Source organism: Mesoplodon bidens (assembly GCF_964165515.1).
Source record: "Mesoplodon bidens genome assembly, chromosome: 11".
In the NCBI taxonomy this organism is placed as follows: Eukaryota; Metazoa; Chordata; class Mammalia; order Artiodactyla; family Ziphiidae; genus Mesoplodon; species Mesoplodon bidens.
The window spans coordinates 53,458,952-53,483,066 of NC_138167.1; the positions used below are offsets into that span (position 1 = coordinate 53,458,952).

The 24,115-nt window shown below is 41.5% G+C and overlaps 1 protein-coding gene across 4 annotated transcripts in view; it reads left to right on the forward strand.

Annotated features, from left to right (window-relative positions):
* The window catches only part of PRICKLE1 (prickle planar cell polarity protein 1), a 115,603-nt gene that overhangs the window by 25,433 nt on the left and 66,055 nt on the right, over nt 1-24,115 (forward strand). The window contains exon 3 of one of the 4 annotated variants that reach the window (XM_081249867.1): nt 12,378-12,504. The exons of the other annotated variants lie outside the window; for them this stretch is intronic. The gene's annotated coding sequence lies outside the window, so the exon portion shown is untranslated. The remainder of the gene's footprint in view (nt 1-12,377; nt 12,505-24,115) is intronic. 4 annotated transcript variants of the gene reach the window in all.

Below are 24,115 nucleotides of genomic sequence, written 5' to 3' on the forward strand. Positions count from 1 at the left end.
CCTAAGAAAATTAACTAATTCAATATACTTGTACTTCCAACAGTATCTTCTGCCTTCTCAGTTTAGCTTCCCTTGGCTGTGGCTTATACCATATCAACAGTATACAGCAGCTCTGGCTCTTCTATGGGAAAAGGAAGTTCTTTAAAAGAATATAAGGTCATGGGACTTCCCTGGCGGTCCAGTGGTTAGGACTCTGTGCTTCCACTGCAAGAGGCCCAGGTTCGATCCCTGGTCAGGAAACTGAGATCCCACATGCTGCATGGCACAGCCAAAAAAAAAAAAAGGGGGGGAATATAAGGTCGTAAAAGCCAAGAAACAGCACTTTATTACTTTCTGTAAGAAGACTTTTAAAACAGAGCATTTCTTTGTAGCTTAGTGACCCAAAGGCAAAAAGTGATGCTTGTCCAGTGAGCCTGTGGTCCAGCACCCACCTCCGGCTGGCATCTGCTGGTCCCCGGGAGAGCTGCTGGGGACCCAGACAAGCCGCATCCTGTTGGAGACCGTCACCGCATTTTCCACAACAGCTTCGGAATTTTCCTAAGGCACTTTCACATCTGGAATTTTAAAGAAAGTTTGCCCTGCAATAAAATGGTAGTAAATCTTAGGAAACATTGTGCCGTTTTTGTTTTAATTAACCTGGCATTTCTCTCGTAAACCATTAACAAATTATTGGTTTTTCCCTCCCTTTTTCACCCTTAATGGTAATAATGGACAAAGAGAAGAATTATGAAATGCTCTTTTGTACTTTACTTTTGAATTAAGGTGGCATAAGTGTTTCCCAGAATATCTTTCCATTTCTAACACAAGAAGATGTGTGCACTAAAGTGTAAATATTACATTTTATTTATGCAAAATAGCATTACTTTATTATGAAGATGTAGCATTTGTATGATTAAACAAGATTGAAACACATTTCTAATGGGCGGCTCGTGTGTGACATGCCTTTATCCAGTCTTTAGAGACACTGTCTTACTTGGAAGCCTGATTTGGAGGCTGTCACCACTACAGTATGCCAGTTATGAAGCATGTGAAGTATCTCTCTAAAAGCCAATTTTAATGACTCCAGCTTGCTATTAGAATAGTTTAATCCAATTCTGAAAGTGACAGTTTCTTATTTTAAAATGTCAAAGCTGTTCAGTTTTTGATTGAAAAAATTGTGATGATTTTGGAATATTTTAATGTGTATGAGGAACCTTTTTTATATAGAGAGAAAAACTTTGCATGGTTACATAAAGCAGTCATGAAACCTAGAATTTTGATTTGCCAGTTTTATAAAAACAAAATGACTCCCACAGAAAGCTCAGAATTGTAATAACTCAAGTATTCCATGTCACAGATGACATAAGGAGCGATCCAGCCCTTCCAATCCCTAAAGCATCTTTTAAGTAAACATGGACATCTTTAAAAATAAAGCATTTGCAGAAAGGAAGAGAGGGTGGTGTGTGAATAGGTGATATAAAATCTGGACTTCCATTTGCTATTTTGATTATTGGCTTGCCCCTCATTTTTAAGGGAAGCATATGTCGGGGGCAGGGAGTTGCTAACTATGGCTCCTCTCCTGCTCTGATATAATGAGAGACCTGAACTACATGAGTCTGCAGGTTTGGTTAGAACCTGAAATGCATTTTCCAAGGTCATCAAACAAGGTGACCAGTCACAGTTGGCTTGCTTCCTTCATTTATCCCTTCCTTCATCCATTTAACAAACAGTAACTGAGTTGCTCCTCAGGCCAGGCACTGTCCCAGGCCACCTCACAAAAGGCTAAAGCAGAATGAATATGTGTTGAATAAACTGGCTTTATTTATAGAGCATTCACTGTTGTCTTGAACCCTCCCCAAGGCTTAGCTCTTTGCAGCTCAGACGAGCTATTCTGTGGCTGAGTAGCACCCAGCCGTCACCACTCTGGTAGCAATTAGTGGCCTGTTCTTGGTCTGCATCCTACACTGGGCCATCAGCTTTTTGGAGGCAGGGCAGTCTCTCCTTCTAGCCTGGGTGCCTGGCACATTGTAGGTACTCTGCAATATTTGCTGAGCAAATTTCTGCATTAGCCATTTAAATCCTCCTTTGAAACTCATAATGGAGTTATGTGTAGAAACTGGGAAGTCAGGATTGACTGTATAGACTTCTTGACTAATTGTAGAAGTCATTTGTTCAGTCATTTAATAAAGATTTATTGAGGTCCTACTTTGTGCCAGACCCTATCTCTGTATAAGTGTCAAGATGGGAGAGCTCAGACCTGGAGCCACACTGTGCTTGTTTGAATCCCGGCTGCCACACTTGCTAGCTGGCAGATCTCAAGCAGGTCATTTAATCTCTTCTGTAGAGTGGGGGTAATAATAGCCCCTCCACTATAGTGTGTTGTAAGGATGAAATTACTTGCTTTATATCCAGTGCTTAGGCCCTGTGTGGGTAGTAGTTATTACTGTTGGTGGTTATTAGAAAGAACAAAGATGAGCATGTTGTGAGATGAAGCCGGAAAGGTCGGAGGACCACATCTCCCAGTTTGGGGCCTCATCCTCCATCCTAGGAAGCCATCAAAGCCTTCAAGCTGGGGCACGGTGGTGGTGAAGTCTGTAGCATTTTGCCTCTGCCAAGGCCAGAGAACCTCCTTCAGTGAATTCAACAAGCACTTGCTTAAGGCAGCCTTGTAAGTGGCCACTTGAACATAATCAATAGGGCTTTATGTCTGAACCACGGAAAAGAATATGGATTGTATTCAGGAACTAAGTGAGGTGGTAAATGTTTGCTTACCTTCAAAGTGGAATTAAGAGGTACATAATATTACAGACCTACCTTCAGGCTATTTGTAAAGAAAATCAAATTTGGTGATTAAATGCTGAAAGGTGTAATTCTTTTTACGTTCTGGGTTCCCTAGAATAATGAAAGGTTTATATGCGCTAGGAATAAGAGTAAGGTTGTTGCTAATTCTGAGTAACCATGTAACCTACAAAGAAAATGCTGTATAGGAATAATGGTTATTCTAGAAGGATCCTAGAGGGATGATTTTAAAAAGCTCTTCTTGAATAAGTAAGCTTTATTTCTTATTAAAATATTTAGACTCATAACTTACAAATACTCATGTGTCACATTTCAAAATTATGTGTCAGACCATAAAAAGACATGAGAAAAAATTTAACCCTGAGCTCTTATGTCATTTGAAACTTGAAAATACACTGGAAGCAATTATTTTTGTACATTCTTATTTTAAAAATTAATTATATGTATGTAGTAATCAGTACATATGTTGTGAAAGCTTTTAAATTTTGGAGGTGGGGATAAGAAAAGGAAAGCAAAGAAACATTGCTAAACTGATTTTATAATCCCACAGAAAGATGATTGTTTTCCACATATTTAAACAAAATAATATTATTTAAACCCCCCAAAATATTTGGGCTAAGTTTCTTCTATTTTCCTTTATAATCTAACAGAATTTGTGTATTCTAAAGGAGTTTGAAAAAATTTTTTAAAGCTGCCCACTCAAAGCAATACTTTTAAGTGGACCATCCCCTCCAAGTGTCTGTATTGCACTACCTAGTATGGTACTCTTGGTTTAAAAAAAAAAGGTCTAGGTCCATTCTCTGTGATTCAGACTAGAGAAATTTTCATATGAATACCCATTATTGCCCAGTGCCTTAGGGAAAGAGTTGATGAAGGGAACTTGAACCTGGGTTTTAGGGGGAAAGTTCCATATTTTAAAACCTCCACCTCGAATAGGGCTTGGATTTGTTGACATTAATAAATGCATTCCCTTGCTTCTGTCGGGTTTGGCTAAAAGTCTTTATTGAACTTGGAGCTTCCCATTTTAGTAGGCATTGGCCTTGCTTCGTGTGATACTTTTGCTGTCTTACAGGTTTCTATTAATAGTTCCTCCACTGAATAATTTGTGAAATGTTAATGGGTCTAAAAGGGAAACACAGAAGTCATCTCCCACCTTTGGAACGTCTTAGTCCAGACTCCTTTTTAAAGGATTATTAGGGAAATAAATTTCCATAGTTTTCTTGGAAGTAGTGTCTTTCTCCAACCACAATTCTGGTCATTTTTATACTATTTAATTGTAAAAGTTTCCATTTAAAAATTGAGTTATTTTACTTTTTTCTGGCTCGTTCATTTTATTTTCTAATTTCTTTACAGTAAGAATGGTAGGTGCTGTGTAGTGAGCACTTAATACATGCAAGGCTTACATGCATTATCTCTTTTAATCTTTACAATGATAAGCAAAATGAATTCAGTTCTAAGCCCCATTGTAGTATCAGCTTATTTAATGCTTACATAACTTGATGAGTATTTTTATTATCACCATTTTTCAAAGGAGGAAACTGAGGCAGACATTCAGTGATTTGCCCCAGGTCACCTAGGGTAAGTGGCAGCACGGGGGAGGCACCCTGGTCCCTCTGACTCTAGAACCCATATGCCTTTTGATAACATAATACAATGGACATATTTGTTTGAAACTTTTTTTAAAAGAAACTGAGGGCGGCATACAAATATTCATATTCTAAAACACCTCTTCCCTCTTTGCCAAAAGATTTGTTGTGTTTACTCAACTTTAAAACAGGGTCTTTATGTACATTTCTGATAAAACGGCTGCTTGTGGTACTGCTCACAGCTACCTCAGCCCAACTCTTTCAACTTCCTCCCTGGATTCCTTTTCAAAAGAAGAGAGAGGATGCCTTCTTTATGGCAATGATGCCCCTGGCAGGGGTGATCCCTCAGGAATCTTGATGATTCCTAAGATTTTCCTGCTAGTTTCTACCATAAGACTGGCCATAATGATAATAAGAATAAAAATGACAAAGATAACTCATATTTGTGGGCACTTTCTGTGCTCCAGGCCCTGGACTAAGCACTTTGCATACATCATCTTTTTTTTTTTTTTCTGCGGTACGCGGGCCTCTCACTATTGTGGCCTCTCCCATTGCGGAGCGCAGGCTCAGCGGCCATGGCTCACGGGCCCAGCCGCTCCGCGGCATGTGGGATCCTCCCGGATCGGGGCACAAACCCGTGTCCCCTGCATCGGCAGGCGGACTCTCAACCACTGCGCCACCAGGGAAGCCCCATTACCTTTTTTGACTTTCACAGCCCTCTATGGTAGATACTATTATTTTCTCCGTTTTACAGAAATAGAAAATAAGGTGTTAGGACATTAAGTAACTTTCTTAAGTGTATACAGGTAGTGAATGGCTAATGGAGATTTCAATCAGTGTCTGTCATGCTTTGCAAAACCCATCTTCTTAACCCCTCTGCTGTTCTGTAGGTTAAGGACCATAGTAATAACTAGTTAAACATCGTAGAGCCAAAGTGGGTTTTTTGGTGGGCTGGAGTGGTGAGGATTAGCTGTTTCTTACCAACTGGTTTTAAACATTCAAAATCCTTCGTTACATTGGTTAAAAACTGGATGGTCTTTGCCTACGAAGTGAACTGGGCTCTAACAGTGGACGCATACAAAAGCAGACAGTCAGCTGGCTTCTTTTCAGAAGGGAAGATGTCCAAATAAACATCTCCTCCTCCCTTGGGCCACACACACACAGAAGAAACTGGCTTGGAGCTCTTGGCCCAACGTGTGTGTTTCTCTTTCCTCTGTTCTCCTCCTGCTTTATTTATTTGCCACCATTCAGACATGGCACCCTTATTCTTTACAGGTGGATCAATATTTACAGCCATTCAGAGGAGACGTTGGCTCTTCCCGTTTTCTAGGCTGCCGTGTAACAAAAGCTGCCTGTTTTTCTTCACATCTGCTAGCAGAACTGCAGTTAGATTTAGCAGGAGCTTTGAGAGATGGCCAGTTCAAAGGAATTTTGTTTGGAGCACTCAGCCATTTTCCTGTTTGCTAGGAGAGGGAAATACCCCTCCGAACACAGGCATGAGACCCAGAGGCGGGTATGTGGTTCAGAGTGGACATTTATTTCTCATCTTTATTTTTTTCTCATGATCACCTCAACATTCTGATGTGTGATCACAGCCATCTGTACAATTATAGCTATTTAACCTACCATAAGTTTAAAATTGAAGGTTGGGGATTCCCTGGTGGCGCAGTGGTTGAGAGTCCGCCTGCCGATGCAGGGGACACGGGTTCGTGCCCCGGTCCGGGAAGATCCCATGTGCCGCAGAGTGGCTGGGCCCGTGAGCCATGGCCGCTGAGCCTGCGCATCCGGAGCCTGTGCTCCGCAACGGGAGAGGCCACAACAGTGAGAGTCCCACGTAACGCAAAAAAAAAAAAAAAATTGAAGGTTACATAGGTGCATATTAACAAGGGTGGTGCTGATAAATTTAAAAAACCCAGCATTTTTAAATTAATGAATGTGATTGGCTTTAATTATAAAAAATACGTATGTCTAGCAGGCTTCCTCAGTAATACGCTGACTACAGCACATGTTTCCTCAAATAATTGCAGAGCTCGGCTTTATCATTAAGCAGATGGTTTCTATTAATTCCCAAGGAAAGTAAATGATTGCAATTAACCAAATACTCAAAACTTGAGGATTTTAGAGTTCAGTCCTACGATTTCCAGCATGAGTCTGTGTGTCATCCTTTTCTTCAAGGGATGCAAAGACAATTTCATAACATCGCCCATTTTATAGGGGGGTTTTGAATGTAATTTTGAGAGTTCTCAAAGCTAAGTTGATGCTAAATCTCTGTTGCCTGGCTGCTTCTAAATTTTTGTGGTATTTTTGTTGTTTTGGTAGTAGAGAAGGGGTTGAAAATATTCTAGTTAAATTTGAATACCAGCAGGGTGGAAAAGAGTTCCAAAACCCTGTAAATTCAGGTAGTACCATAGAGGTCATTTCTTTTAAACAAATGCTCCTTTGCTTCCTTGCCCTGTTGTACAACATGCGTGAGTCTATTTCATTGGCTTGACAGTTTCAAAGAAAAGATAAACTGTTGGAGAATATTCCCATGCAAGTCCACCCCACCTCCAATTAAATAGACTAATGTTCGCAGTGGATTTCTTCAGACTTGTTGATTTTAACCAAATAATATTGATTCCTCTCTTTTTCGTTTTAAAATCAGTCATTTGCTCAACAAAGTTTTGTTCGGGTGGGCGCTGTGTGCAGGATGCTAGAGCTGGAAGGAAAAAGGTTTTTGTTCCTGATTTCAAGGAGCTTACAAAGCAGGTGCAAAGACAGACATTGTAAATTGTCACAGTTCTAGGCTATACATGGACAGGGAGCATCTCAGCACATGGGCAGGTGTCAGGAAAGAATCAGAGCAGAGAAGGGACTTGAGCTAAGGCTAGAAGGATGAATAGAAATGTTTCAAGTTGTCAGCACAGTGGGAGGGGAGAGTGTTTGCAATGTGGGGAGGCCCCAAAGCAGGGTGGGATCCGGGACCTCTCAGGTAATTAGATGTTGCCAGGATGCAAATTTCAAGGAAAGCGTGTTGGAAGCTCAGGTCAGACTGGTCGGCTGGGGCCAGATAATGATGCCCTTTTCTGCCTTGCTAAAAAGGAGTTGAGATTTTTATCCTGCAAGTGATACCCTTTGTGGCAGCAGTCTGGAGAACGTATAGATTATAGGAGGTGAGACCAGACTGGGGAGATAGTGACCCATCCATTAAAGAGTCTAAAGAAGAGACGGAAGTCCATGGGGACTTTCAGGTTTCTGGTTTAGGCCACTGTTGGGAGGAGGCATGCATATCCTATGAGATAGACTGTGGAAAGAGAAAGGAAAGGGTGCCTGGAGTCACCCAAGTGGAGATGGTCAGTAGCAGTAGGGTGGAAGATAGGGGCATTACACCGTCCCAGGGCATAAAGGAGACTTTGAGTCACTGGAAGCCCCGCTCTGAGAACTCTGCATATGACCCATGCAACTATGTCAAGATCAGCTTAACAACAACAGGTATTTTAACCCGTTTCCCTCTTGGTTTCTTACACTCTTTATTTTGTATTCTCACAAACCCCCATTTGGTGTGGATTCTGCTGTAGCTTGTTGGATGTATGTTCTTACCTCTGACCAGCTTCAGCAAGACCCCTCGATGCCACAGGGCTTGGGAACCCTGGCGGATGAGGAACGCTGGGATGGGTGCCAATTGTTACGCCTCATAACTTTATTCTAGCTTCCTGTGGGGGGAGGCGACCTTATCTAGAAAGTTCTAAGCTCCCCAAGTTCTCTCCCTTCTTCTTACGCCAAATCAGGAAACCTTCTGAGACTCTGGTTTGCAGCTTTATCATTAGTTTAAATTGCAGATGGGGGTTGGACAGGCCAGCACATTCTTCCCATCTGAAATAATGACCTTCCTCTTCCCCACCTCCTCTCCGGAAAACTGACCTTTAGGGCCCAGCTCAATTTCCCCTCTTCTATTTTTTTATTTTTATTTTTTTTTTGCGGTACGCTGGCCTCTCACTGTTGTGGCCTCTCCCGTTGCGGAGCACAGGCTCCGGATGCGCAGGCTCAGCGGTCATGTCTCACGGGCCCAGCTGCTCCGCGGCATGTGGGATCTTCCCGGACCGGGGCACGAACCCATGTCCCCCACATCGGCAGGCGGACTCTCAACCACTGCGCCACCAGGGAAGCACCCCCCACCTTTGACCACACCTCCTGAAAGGGAGCCAGCCCTTGCTCCTTGGAACTTATTATTCTGGACCCTTTATTCACCACTTAGCTTATACGGTCTTGTGTACTTAGTTATTCCGGTGTGTGTGACTGCTGTGTACTCCCTAGATGGACTGTCCTTGGGGGAGGACCCTGGATTGTCCTTTTTGTCGCCTGTATTACGCTTATGCTTAGAAAGCACGAATACATATTTTTCTGTTAATATATTAGGGAGATTTAAAGATAGAGGATATGTTTTCTACTACATATACTGTGAAATTTAACCTTGATTTTCTTCTCTCATAAATTAAAATTGTCAGTTATAAATATCACTGCCTTCATTAGGCACATAATACTGTTAATCTGAGAACCTGGAAAGTAGGTTTATCCAGTTCCCGGTTTTTAATCTGAATTGTTCTAATAATGGTAGCTCATACTTTCTGAGCCTCACACATTTTATCCCATTTGGTTTTTAAAAATAACATTGTGAATTAGGTGTATTGTTTTCTCCATTAGGCAGCTGGGGAAGCTGGGCCTCAGAGAAGAGAAGTAACCTATCCTGAGGCACACAGGTGTCTACAAAGCTCCACCTCTACATCCTGGGGTTTTGTCTATTGCATTGTGCTACTGGCTCTTGTGTGTCTATTACATTACATAACTGCCCAAGTACTTCCTGGGTATCTGTTAGCCTCTGTTAGAAATAGTTAAAACTATCTGGCTCCCAATCCCTTGCTCTTTTGACCACCATACACCACTTCCTATTATCAGCACTTGCTAGGAAGATGCCTCAGGTGGAGGTTTGAAAGTAGCTCATTCTAAGAGCCTCCCCACTCTGAGATTCAATGTTATCAAAGCTAGACATATAAGGGAAATAATACTACAGGGGGTAGAAATTATTCCAGCTACACAAAATAATTTCAAATCTGCTCCAGATTGCTCCTGTTAGTAATAATACGTGAATACTTGGAGCCTGCAGCTAATTACAGAAAACAAAAACAAAAAACAAAACTCAGGGTCTATTTTGTCAGAACTGTTAACAAGTAATCAAAATGGCTGGTTTCAATTTCTTTCTTTCTTTTCTCTTCTTGCAAAATAGTTGAAATGCAATGAAAGTGAAAGGCCCAAAGACACACAACAACAAAACACAGAGAGAGACTTCTTGGAAAATTCACAAAGCTACATGATTCAGCCAGTAAATTTAAGAGTTTCAGTGCCTTGTTAGAAAATTTGATGCTGGTTGAAGTCAGCTTGAGAAATTCTCAAGTACTAAATGGAAGATTTGCCGCTTTAAAGGGTTCCAAGTAAAGAGGAATATTTAATTCTTTCATCAATTTGCCTCAGATAGTCCCGAGAGCTGGATAATACAAAGAGGCAGCGGCAAGTCAGGTGAAAAATTCCTTCCATTGTATGAATCTGTTTTCATTTAACTTTTATTAATGTCCACTATACCTATTTTGTCTTTGTATAACATAATTTTGTCTGTGATTGATTAGCCGTCCATTTCAAATTTATGTGTACTGTGATTTCATTAACTTTACCCTTAAGCAATGTGTTTTCAGACATATTAATGAGGTGGGAGTCTTTTCAGAGTATTCATAACTTATACTTTTTATTTTTGGCTTAGCATCAAACTTTGAAATTCTGTGAGGCAAAGGGCCGAATTCTGAGCCTGCATGACTCCAGGGAAGGTCTCCCATATATTTTCAAGCATGTTTGTTCATCATTGTTTAGAAAAGACTACTTTCTCACATCTAAAGTAAGAAAGTAGAGATTTCTTTCTCTACTGCCAATTAAGAATTTACTTGAAAAAACATCTTTGGGCTGCAGAGATGTTTTTACTGAGTCCTTTAAATTAGTTTCATGACATTCCTCTTTTAAAAATATTTTAATGTGTTGAATTTTAATGTTTTCTAAGAACATACTAAAACAAAATACAAATAGCCAACTTAATGTATGTGATTTGGGAAGATTAGGTATTTCTCCTACATTCTGCTCAATGCATACTTGCTATGAGAAACTGCAGAATGCATCCTGGCTTTATGCATTTGGATATCTATATCATTCATCCAATGACATTCAACAGTATTTTTAAGGCCCACTAACCATGTGCTAGTGGTTGTCAAAATTCGGTGTGGTCACCTTAGGAGTTCACGTTCACTTCTCCTCCAAAGCCAGTAATAGGAAAAGCAGCTAATCCTCATCTACTATAAGAGGAAGTCAGAGGTAATGACTAAAATTTTTAAATTAAGTATAATAGTTCTACATATTATTTAGACATATGGAGGTAAGTAGTGGAAGAAATAACTACAAGAGTTAAAAGTGGTTGACTCTGTTGGCCAAGGGTGGCCAAATGACTACTGTGTCTGTTGTGAGCCTTTTAGCATTGCTTTGCTTTTAAAAAGTGTATGTGTGTCTGTGTGTGTATATAAATCTTTGATAAAATAGACATTTTTAAAAGCATAACTAATTTTACCAGATGGTTAGCATTGTTCTTAGAGTTTTGGGTAGAGATTGAATTCTGTCCATATCCTGATGGAACTCCCCTGTCCTGCAAAAGGTAAGGCCCACCATCTTTACTTGGCAGGTGGAGGAAAAGGCCTGAACCTGCGGTTGGGTCCATGAATGTAACACTGGGAGGTGGGAGTAGGGCAGATTTGGCTCACCAGATTCCCAACCCAAATAATGAATGTTGCAGGAGGATTTTAATTGGTAAAACATGATAGATTTACAAACATAACATAAAAAATAGCTACAAAAATTGAGAAATTGTTGAGGAATAGCATATCTACATAGTACCAAGAAAATTACGTATACTAACGATTGACAAAAACAAAACAAAACCCACTTTTTTTTTTTTTTTTTTTGCGGTACGCGGGGCCTCTCACTGTTGTGGCCTCTCCCACTGCGGAGCACAGGCTCCGGACACGCAGGCCCAGCGGCCATGGCTCACGGGCCCAGCCGCTCCGCGGCATGTGGGATCTTCCCGGACCGGGGCACGAACCCATGTCCCCTGCATCGGCAGGCGGACTCTCAACCACTGCGCCACCAGGGAAGCCCAAAAACCCACTTTTAAAATGGAGAAATATGGTGCTCACCAACTAAATGGAGTGATCACTCTGAAATTCAGTAACAGTGGGGCAATCTTATATGTTTCTTGATGTGAAACAACAGGAAGCAAGGTGAGCAACGTGAAACAATGTGAAACATACCACCACCAGTGAAATCTTCTTTCCAAGAATCCAATCAAACCTGACACAGTTTACAGGAAATAGAGGGGCTAGCAGAATATGTTAAAAGACGATATAAGGAAACAACCAAATCCAGAATGTGGCCCTTCTAGAAGACAACAGTTGTGATGCTTCAAAAAGCCAGTGTGATTTAAAGAAATGATGGGGACACTATTCTAGTCTAAAAGGTCTAAAGAGACCTAGTGACCAAACGCAGTGTACCACTTTGTTCGGATCCTGGTTAGGTGAGAAAAAGCTGCTATTAAAACATTTTAGGGAATTCCCTGGTGGTCCAGTGGTTAGGACTCTGAACTGTTACTGCTGAGGGCCCAGGTTCAACCCCTGGTCTGGGAACTAAGATCCCGCAAGCCAAGTGGTGCAGCCAAAAAAAAAAAAAAAAAAAATTTAAAAAAAAATTGAAAATTTTGAATAGAGATTAAATATTTGATGATATTATGAAAAATTATATAAAAACCCTAGTTTTAGAACCTTACTTGCTTTGACAGTGTAGAAAATAAAACCAAAGGCCACAAGAACCACATCTTGGTGAAATCTAGTGCTGCCACAGCCGAGTTCTCAGTGCTTCCCTCCCCACAATGCTTTTCTCGCCCTCTGCCCACAGAATGACATGGATGGAGTTCCTACCTCTGCCACGTTGCTGGTTTTCTTGGGCATGCCATCTTCCCCTCAGACCTTCATTTCTTGACAAGATAAAATAACTGTACCAACCTCATGAGGACCATGGTCAAGTGAGTTCTGTTATGACCTTGTAGATGGGACAGTGCTGTGCGCATGTGCAGTGCCAAGCCTGTTTCTCTTCCTTGCTCCAGGCCACCCCCCTGCCCCGCACCTGGTCCACCCCCCTGCCCCGCACCTGTGTGCTACATGCTTATTTACTGTGTCAAGTGCCATATGATCAGTATTGCATTAAATGCTTCCAGCAGTCCTATTCTCATTCCCATTTTACAGATGAAGAAACTGACTCTTAAAGAGATAGCTAATTTTCCTAAGGCTGACATGATGAGGAGGCTGAGTGGAGAATTTGTATGACTGGAGGGGGCCTGGATTCTGTTACTGACTAGCACTGTCATAAACATCCTAAATGGGAATGTGTCCACCGCCCTCCCTTCAGAGAAAGGTCACCCTGATGCAGGGAGTGTGCGCATCAGACCCCTTCTCACCTGACTGTGCGATGCACAAGCCCTTTCTTTGGCTGATGATGGGAGCTTGGCCAGCCCGAGCGATTGTTACTGGGACCACTGTCTCTTGTCCCTGATGAGGAGAACGGTTCTTGTTCTTTCTCAGTCAGTTCTGCGCTCAATAAGGAAAGAGAGGAGTTGACATGATTCTTGTGTAGGCAGCAACCAGACTAGATACTGAAGGACAAAAACAGTCCTCTGTGTGAACTAAGTCAAATTTTTCCCCTATGCAATATAAATTATGTATTTGTCTACTTCTACTTCGTTCTGAGCTACTTGGACCTCACTTCAGCAACCCCATGACTGAAAGTTTTCTTCTAGAGGAGTGTATCTAATGTTACTGACTCAATCTGGATATTGATACTATATTTATTGAGATTGTACTTCAGTGTCTTTGAATCATTTTCTCTCTGAATAAGGGCTATAGAGCATTTCCAGGTGAGCAGATGACATACTTGTTTTGAAAACAAATCCCCAAATACATCTTTTATTTCTCTCATAAATAGATTTTTTTTTTGTATTTTAAGGAAGATTTCTAGATACAAACACAAAGTAAGAGGTCTTAAAGGAGCTTGATGAAAGTGAAGGAAAATATTTCGTGGCCACTGAGCTATGATATATCCCTTTCAGATCTAGTAAAAATAATTAAGGTTCCTTTAAAGCTTACTGTGTGCTACGTGCTTATTTACTGTGTCAAGTGCCATATGATCAGTATTGCATTAAATGCTCCCAGCAATCCTATTCTCATTCCCATTTTACAGATGAAGAAACTGAGTCTTAAAGAGATAGCTAATTTTCCTAAGGCTGACATGATGAGGAGGCTGAGTGGAGAATCTGTATGCAGCCAGTAACTCCAGACTCAAACTGTCAACCATCATACTGCTGCCATCTTCCTGCCACACAGCAGTCTACTCTCCTCCCAGGGGAAAAAATGCTCATTTAGTTACCCTCCCCAAAATGAAGTGGGAGTTTGAGGAATCTTAGCACAAACTTTTATTGGCTTAGGTTGTGTAGCATAAATAAATTTATTGATTTAACTCCTGAAACATTTCCATCTTTTAATGTGTCCAAGAAGGTCTTAAACAAAACTAGGGAGGTTCATGACATACTCACAGTGTAATTCCTGATTATCTTGACGAGGTGGGATGATTTTGTGTTGTACTCATCGCAGTTGATTTTCTTACACCGGCTCGAATGCCAACTGGAAGAGATATCAGATAGTCTTCTCTAGGACATTGGATTGTAATTAAAGGGCTCTTTTGTTCCACTGCTTCTCTTACTTTCTCTGAAGTCCAAAATCAAAACCAGAACTCTAGCATACTTAACATTTCTTTCAGTCTTGTGCATTAATAAAACTTTTTTTTTCTTGTTGCTTTATAAGGAATATATTTAGAAAGGCACAAAGGACTCATTTCTTTGAAAGCTTAATGCATAAATATGTGACTTTTAGATACAAAAGTGATTGAACTCTTAAACCTAATGCAAGGTTCTTAATTAATAACTGACTACATATAGTAATCACTGAAATTTCTAGGAAAATGGAAATTGCCGATGGAAAACTATGATAAGAATTATAGAAGTGCCTGCTCACACCAGGACAGCTGTCAGCTGTCCCATTAAGAAAGGGTGCTGTGTGCTTCCAGGCTAGGAAATAAGGCCACAGTAATTTAAAGACACAGATAAACTTTCTGATTGTATTATTTTTGTAAATATTTTAATCATTTTCTAATTTTAGAGAGAAGTTGGATATTCAATTATACTTTCAGGAGACTGTTTAGCATTAATTATTTAAAAATTATTTTAAATATGTATGCTTTAGTAAAATTCACAATTCATTTTAAAGCCGTTAAATACAATTAATTCCTATGTGTTTTCTTGAAGTTGACATAGTACAGCTACCAGTGTCTCACTTTTGGGAAATCAAAAGGCAATGAATGGTTAGATCAAAGACCTGGTGTCTTTTAAAAAGAAAAAGAGGAGACAAGACGGTCTTTAGGGGAAGAGGCAGCCCCTGAGCAGCTGAAAATAGCTCTGAGGGCAAATAAAGTGGGGCCGCATCTCTGCTTGGGCTGTTAGCACAAAGCCCTCCCAGGGTAGCTCTTCGTGGAAAGTCCCCCTGTGACCTGAGCCGCCAGAGAGGCAACTCCAGCGGGAACAAGCCAGCTCTCACGTGCTGGGCAGGACTGGTTCCAGCACCCACACCTCAAAGGTGCTAGATAAATCAAAGACCAAAGGGACTTCCGGGTAAGATGGCGGAAGAGTAAGACGCGGAGATCACGACTTCCTCCCCACGGATACACCAGAAATACAGCTACACGTGGAACAACTCCTACAGAACACCTACTGAATGCTGGCAGAAGACCCCAGACCTCCCAAAAGGCAAGAAACTCCCCACATACCTGGGTAGGGCAAAGCGGAGAGATTCCCGCACAGAGGATCGGTGCCGAGCGGCACTCACCAGCCCGAGAGGCTTGTCTGCTCGCCCACCAGGGCGGGCGGCGCTGGAAGCTGAGGCTCGGGCTACGGTCAGAGCGCAGGGAGAGGACTGGGGCTGGCGGCGAGAACTCAGCCTGAAGGGGGCTAATGTGCCACAGCTAGCCGGCAGGGAGTCCAGGAAAACTCTGGAGCTGCCGAAGAGGCAAGAGACTTTTTCTTCCCTCTTGGTTTCCTGGTGCGCGAGGAGAGGGGATTAAGAGCGCTGCTTAAAGGGGCTCCACAGACGGGCGCGAGTCACGACTGAAAGCGCGGAGCCCAGTGACGGGCGTGGGACGCTGGGGCTGCTGCTGCCGCCGCCAAGAAGCCTGTGTGCGAGCGCAGGTCACTGTCCACACCGCCCTTCCGGGAGCCTGTGCAGCCCGCCACTGCCGGGGTCCCGGGATCCAGGGGCGGCTTCCCTGGGAGAACGCACGGCGCGCCTCGGGCTGGTGCAACGTCACTCCGACTTCTGCCGCTGCAGGCTCGCCCGCACTCCGTGCCCCTCCCTCCCGCCCGGCCTGAGTGAGCCAGAGTCCCCGAAGCGGCTGCTCCTTTAACCCTGTCCTGTCTGAGCAAAGAACAGACGCCCTCCGGCGACCTACACGCAGAGGCGGGGCCAAATCCAAAGCTGAGACCCAGGAGCTGTGAGAACAAAGAAGAGAAAGGGAAACCTCTCCCAGCAGCCTCAGAAGCAGCGGATTAAAGCTCCACAATCAACTTGATGTACCCTGCATCTGTGGAATACATGAATAGACAACAAATCATCCCAAATTGAGGAGCCAGGAGTCAGTGCTGTGCCTCTGAGGTGGGAGAGCCAACTTCAGGACACTGGTCCACAAGAGACCTCCCAGCTCCACATAATATCAAACGGCGAAAATCTTCCAGAGATCTCCATCTCAACACCAGCACCCAGCTTCACTCAACGACCAGCAAGCTACAGTGCTGGACACCCTATGCCAAACAACTAGCAAGACAGGAACACAACGCCACCCATTAGCAGAGAGGCGGCCTAAAATCATAAAAAGTCCGCAGACACCCCAAAACACACCACCAGACGTGGACCTGCCCACCAGAAAGACAAGATCCAGCCTCATCCACCAGAACACAGGCACTAGTCCCCTCCACCAGGAAGCCTACACAACCCACTAAACCAACCTTAGCCACTGGGGACAGACACCAAAAACAACGGGAACTACGAACCTGCAGCCTGCAAAAAGGAGACCCCAAACACAGTAACATAAGCAAAATGAGAAGACAGTAAAACACACAGCAGGAGAAGGAGCAAGATAAAAACCCACCAGACCTAACAAATGAAGATGTAATAGGCAGTCTACCTGAAAAAGAATTCAGAATAATGATGGCAAAGATGATCCAAGATTCTATTTCCCAGATCCAAAATCTTGGAAATAGAATAGACAAAATGCAAGAAACAGTTAACAAGGATCTAGAAGAACTAAAGATGAATCAAGCATCGATTAAAAACACAATAAATGAAATAAAAAATACTCTAGATGGGATCAATAGCAGAATAACTGAGGCAGAAGAACGGATAAGTGAGGTGGAAGATAAAATAGTGGAAATAACTGCTGCAGAGCAAAATAAAGAAAAAAGAATGAAAAGAACAGAGGACAGTCTCAGAGGCCTCTGGGACAACATTAAACGCACCAACATTCGAATTATAGGGGTTCCAGAAGAAGAAGAGAAAAAGAAAGGGACTGAGAAAATATTTGAAGAGATTATAGTTGAAAACTTCCCTAATATGGGAAAGGAAATAGTTAATCAAGTCCAGGAGGCACAGAGAGTCCCATACAGAATAAATGCAAGGAGAAATATGCCAAGACACATATTAATCAAACTGTCAAAAATTAAACACAAAGAAATCATATTAAAAGCAGCAAGGCAAAAACAACAAATAACACACAAGGGAATCCCCATCAGGATAAGAGCTGATCTCTCAGCAGAAACTCTACAAGCCAGAAGGGAGTGGCAGGACATAATTAAAGTGATGAAAGAGAAAAACCTGCAACCAAGATTTCTCTACCCAGCAAGGATCTCATTCAGATTTGATGGAGGAATTAAAACGTTACAGACAAGCAAAAGCTGAGAGAGTTCAGCACCACCAAACCAGCTTTACAACAAATGCTAAAGGAACTTCTCTAGGCAAGAAACACAACAGAAGGAAAAGACCTACAATAACGAACCCAAAACAATTAAGAAAATGGGAATAGGAACATACATATCGATAATTACCTTAAATGGACTAAATGCTCCCACCAAAAGACACAGATTGGCTGAATGGATACAAAAACAAGACCCATATATATGCTGTCTACAAGAGACCCACTTCAGACCTAGAGACACATACAGACTGAAAGTAAGGGGATGGAAAAAGATATTCCATGCAAATGGAAACCAAAAGAAAGCTGGAGTAGCAATTCTCATATCAGACAAAATAGACTTTAAAATAAAGACTACTAGAAGAGACAAAGAAGGACACTACATAATGATCAAGGGATCAATCCTAGAAGAAGATATAACAATTGTAAATATTTATGCACCCAACATAGGAGCACCTCAATACATAAGGCAAATACTAACAGCCATAAAAGGGGAAATCGACAGTAACACAATCATAGTAGGGGACTTTAACACCCCACTTTCACCAATGGACAGATCATCCAAAATGAAAATAAATAAGGAAACACAAGCTTTAAATGATACATTAAACAAGATGGACTTAATTGATATTTATAGGACATTCCATCCAAAAACAACAGAATACACATTTTTCTCAAGTGCTCATGGAACATTCTCCAGGATAGATCATATCTTGGGTCACAAATCAAGCCTTGGTAAATTTAAGAAAATTGAAATTGTATCAAGTATCTTTTCTGACCACAATGCTATGAGACTAGATATCAATTACAGGAAAAGAGCTATAAAAAATACAAACACATGGAGGCTAAACAATACACTACTTAATAACGAAGTGATAACTGAAGAAATCAAAGAGGAAATTAAAAAATACCTAGAAACAAATGACAATGGAGACACGACGACCCAAAACCTATGGGACGCAGCAAAAGCAGTTCTAAGGGGGAAGTTTATAGCAATACAATCCCACCTTAAGAAACAGGAAACATCTCGAATAAACAACCTAACCTTGCACCTAAAGCAATTAGAGAAAGAAGAACAAAAACATCCCAAAGTTAGCAGAAGAAAAGAAATCATAAAAATCAGATCACAAATAAATGAAAAAGAAATGAAGGAAACAATAGCAAAGATCAATAAAACTAAAAGCTGGTTCTTTGAGAAGATAAACAAAATTGATAAACCATTAGCCAGACTCATCAAGAAAAGAAGGGAGAAGACTCAAATCAATAGAATTAGAAATGAAAAAGGAGAAGTAACAACTGACACTGCAGAAATACAAAAGATCTTGAGAGATTACTATAAGCAACTCTATGCCCATAAAATGGACAACCTGGAAGAGATGGACAAATTCTTAGAAATGCACAACCTGCCAAGACTGACTCAGGAAGAAATAGAAAATATGAATAGACCTATCACAAGCATTGAAATTGAAACTGTGATTAAAAATCTTCCATCAAACAAAAGCCCAGGACCAGATGGCTTCACAGGCGAATTCTATCAAACATTTAGAGAAGAGCTAACACCCACCCTTCTCAAACTCTTCCAAACAATATCAGAGGAAGGAACACTCCCAAACTCATTCTACGAGACCACCATCACCTTGATACCAAAACCAGGCAAGGATGTCACAAAGAAAGAAAACTACAGGCCAATATCACTGATGAACATAGATGCAAAAATCCTCAACGAAATACTAGCAAACAGAATCCAACAGCACATTAAAAGGATCATACACCATGATCAAGTGGGGTTTATTCCAGGAATGCAAGGATTCTTCAATATACGCAAATCAATCAATGTGATACACCATATTAACAAGTTGAAGGAGAAAAACCATATGATCATCTCAATAGATGCAGAGAAAGCTTTCGACAAAATTCAACACCCATTTATGATAAAAACCCTGCAGAAAGTAGGCATAGAGGGAACTTTCCTCAACATAATAAAGGCCATATATGACAAACCCACAGCCAACATTGTCCTCAATGGTGAAAAACTGAAACCATTTCCACTAAGATCAGGAACAAGACAAGGCTGCCCACTCTCACCACTCTTATTCAACATAGTTTTGGAAGTTTTAGCCACAGCAATCAGAGAAGAAAAGGAAATAAAAGGAATCCAAGTTGGAAAAGAAGAAGTAAAGCTGTCACTCTTGGCAGATGACATGATACTATACATAGAGAATCCTAAAGATGCTACCGAAAAACTACTAGAACTAATCAATGAATTTGGTAAAGTAGCAGGATACAAAATTAATGTACAGAAATCTCTGGCATTCCTGTACACTAATGATGAAAAATCTGAAAATGAAATCAAGGAAACACTCCCATTTACCATTGCAACAAAAAGAATAAAATATCTAGGAATAAACCTACCTAAGGAGACAAAAGACCTGTATGCAGAAAATTATAAGACACTGATGAAAGAAATTAAAGATGATACAAATAGATGGAGAGATATACCATGCTCCTGGATTGGAAGAATCAATATTGTGAAAATGACTCTACTACCCAAAGCAATCTACAGATTCAATGCAATCCCTATCAAACTACCACTGGCATTTTTCACAGAACTAGAACAAAAAATTTCAAAATTTGTTTGGAAAAACAAAAGACCCCGAATAGCCAAAGCAATCTTGAGAACGAAAAATGGAGCTGGAGGAATCAGGCTCCCTGACTTCAGACTATACTACAAAGCTACAGTCATCAAGACAGTGTGGTACTGGCATAAAAACAGAAAGATAGATCAGTGGATCAGGATAGAAAGCCCAGAGATAAACCCACGTACATATGGCCAACTTATCTTCGATAAAGGAGGCAGGAATGTACAGTGGAGAAAGGAGAGCCTCTTCAATAAGTGGTGCTGGGAAAACTGGACAGGGACATGTAAAAGTTTGAGATTAGATCATTCCCTAACACCATACACAAAAATAAGCTCAAAATGGATTAAAGACTTAAATGTAAGGCCAGAAACTATCCAACTCTTAGAGGAAAACATAGGTAGAACACTCTATGACATAAATCACAGCAAGATCCTTTTGGACCCACCTCCTAGAGAAATGGAAATAAAAACAAAGATAAACAAATGGGACCTAATGAAACTTCAAAGCTTTTGCACAGCAAAGGAAACCATAAAGACGACCAAAAGACAACCCTCAGAATGGGAGAAAATATTTGCAAATGAAGCAACTGACAAAGGATTAATCTCCAAAATTTATAAACAGCTCATGCAGCTCAATAGCAAAAAATCAAACAACCCAATCCAAAAATGGGCAGAAGACTTAAATAGGCATTTCTCCAAAGAAGATATACAGACTGCCAACAAACACATGAAAGAATGCTCAACACCATTAATCATTAGAGAAATGCAAATCAAAACTACAATGAGATATCATCTCACACCAGTCAGAATGGCCATCATCAAGAAATCTAGAAACAATAAATGCTGGAGAGGGTGTGGAAAAAAGGGAACCCTCTTGCACTGCTGGTGGGAATGTGAATTGGTACAGCCACTATGGAGAACAGTATGGAGGTTCCTTAAAAAACTACAAATAGAACTACCATATGACCCAGCAATCCCACTACTAGGCATATACCCTGAGAAAACCATAATTCCAAAAGAGACATGTACCAAAATGTTCATTGCAGCTCTATTCACAATAACCCGGAGCTGGAAACAACCTAAGTGTCCATCATCGGATGAATGGATAAAGAAGATGTGGCACATATATACAATGGAATATTACTCAGCCATAAAAAGAAACGAAAGTGAGCTATTTGTAATGAGATGGATAGACCTAGAGTCTGTCATACAGAGTGAAGTAAGTCAGAAAGAGAAAGACAAATACCGTATGCTAACACATATATACGGAATTTAAAAAAAAAATGTCATGAAGAACCTAGGGGTAAAACAGGAATAAAGACACAGACCTACTTGAGAATGGACTTGTGGATATGGGGAGGGGGAAGGGTAAACTGTGACAAAGCGAAAGAGAGGCATGGACATATATACACTACCAAACGTAAGGTAGATAGATAGTGGGAAGCAGCCGCAGAGCACAGGGAGATCAGCTCGGTGCTTTGTGACCGCCTGGAGGGGTGGGATGGGGAGGGTGGAGGGAGGGAGATGTATGAGGGAAGGGATGTGGGAACAGATGTATATGTATGACTGATTCACTTTGTTATAAAGCAGAAACTAATAAAAAATAATAATATTTACGAAAAAAAAAAAAAGAAAAAGAGGGAATTTCCTAGCGGCCCAGTGGCTTGGACTCCGTACTCTCACTGTTGAGGGCCTGGGTTCAGTCCCTGGTCAGGGAACTAAGATCCCACAAGGCGTGTGGTGTGGCCAAAAAAAAAAAAAAGGAAAGAAACTGTTTATGTGTATGCGTTTATGTGTAGCATTGCAGTAACTTGCACCAAATATAATGCACTTAATAGATAGGAAAACTTACCCCTGGTCTATCCCTACGCTGTGCAGTCATGATGAGGGATGGGAAGTATAAGATGTGGTGCTGTCTTAAGCAGCTTAAAATCTCATGGGGCAGACAAAAACGTCATACACATTAAAGTGTTAGGACACTAACTCTTGCAATATTAACTGCAGCATTGAACCAGAACCTTGACACTCCACACTCCCAAGTGTGGTCCTCAGACCCAGGGCAGTTCTGTGGATGGAAGCTTATGAGGATTGTATAATGTCAGGCCCCATCCCAACCTATACTGCATCAGCATTTGTACATGATCCCCACAGACTGAGTACTCTGCCTATTAAACTTTGAGAAGTGCTGAGCTGGAATAACGCAAGCAGTGTGTTTTAGACCCCACAGCACTGTCCAATGAACTTTCTGCAATGATGGAAATAGTCTCTTTTGTTTGCTGCCCAATACAAGAGCCACTAGCTTATGTGGCTGTTGAGCACTTGAAATGGAGGTAGTGCAGCTGAGGAACTGAATTTTTCATTCTAAATTTAAACTTAAATAGCCACATGGGGCTAGTGGCTACCGTATTGGACCGTGCGGGAGAAGAAAGCACTGGATGAAAAACCAAGAGATTTAATACTTGTTTCAGCACTAATGATATGTACCACCTTGGGGAAGTACCCTTAACTTACTTTGCCTCAGGTTTGTCATCTGTAGATGATGGGTTGAATTAGATGATCTTAAAGGTTTTTTGTGTTTGTTTTGGGTTTTTTCTTTTTTTTTTTAGTATTACTGTTACAACACTGCTTTTGTTGAAAGAACGCTTCTTTGAACAACTGAGTCTTGACATGGACATGACATTCGTAAGAGTATATCCTGGGAAGAGTAAATAAAGTAAGAAGGAAAGATGGATTTATCTCCACGAGGGAGGAGAGCATAGTTTGGTACTCAGTACATACAAAATATTCAGAAAATGTCTTGTTCCCGCTTTATCCCCAAAGCCTAGATCACTGTCTGATACACAGTAAACACTTACTGTAAATTTGTTGCATAAGTGAATCAATGTGATGGTTAAATGACTGCTCAAATCATCAGAGTTGGTATTTAAGTCCGTTTGGCTTGGTCCATTATTACTGGGTTTTGGTTTTTGTTCCTTGGTGCATTTATTCAAGAATAGTCTCCCCTCAGGTCCCAGTTAACACAAAACAGATAATTCAGGAGGCGTGTTTGTGTTGAGTGAGGCGTTTTAATTTAGCAACACCCAAATGGGATCTTTATGTTGAGATCTTGTAAATATAAGAATGGAGAAGAACTAAAATAACTCTTTAGGTGGACTACATGTAGTTTTTCCAAACAGTTAATTTAAGAGCATTCACCTCGGGCTTCCCTGGTGGTGCAGTGGTTGAGAGTCCGCCTGCCGATGCAGGGGACACGGGTTCGTGCCCCGGTCCGGGAAGATTCCACATGCCACGGAGCGGCTGGGCCCGTGAGCCATGGCCACTGAGCCTGGACGTCCGGAGCCTGTGCTCCGCAATGGGAGAGGCCACAACAGTGAGAGGCCCGCATACCGAAAAAAAAAAAAAAAAAAAGAGCATTCACCTCCACTAACTATGAATTAAATCTGTGATTTGGGCATGAAACTTAATGAGTCTTCATAGCAAGTAGGGTGAAAAACCTACACATCTGCACAGCGAGTTGGGAAGAGGCCCCGTTTGAAGGCTGGACACAGGAATGTAGGAACCCAGGAGCCAGGTGCTCTTGGTAAGTTCTGGGGCCCTGGATCCTGCGTTTGGCAGGGCAGTTCATGTCCCGCCTCACTGAGGAGGGAGCCCGATGTAGAATTGCTCAGGGAAATCCAGTAGTTGGTCAGGAGGAGAGATGAGCTACTGAGAGCTATGGTGGTAAAGGCCAGAAAAGTCTTGCAGGGTTCATGTCCTTTTGTAGCAGCTGGAGGCATTTTTCACCGTGGCTCTTTGTGGGGTCCCCCCTGACGTTCTGTTCTCAGTTCCTAGATTGATTTCTTTCTTGAGCAACTTTATTTCTGGAAACAGACCGGAGTCCACTTAGATTCCTGCAGTTCTGGTTCTAACTAAGCCTTTCTGCCCATAGCTG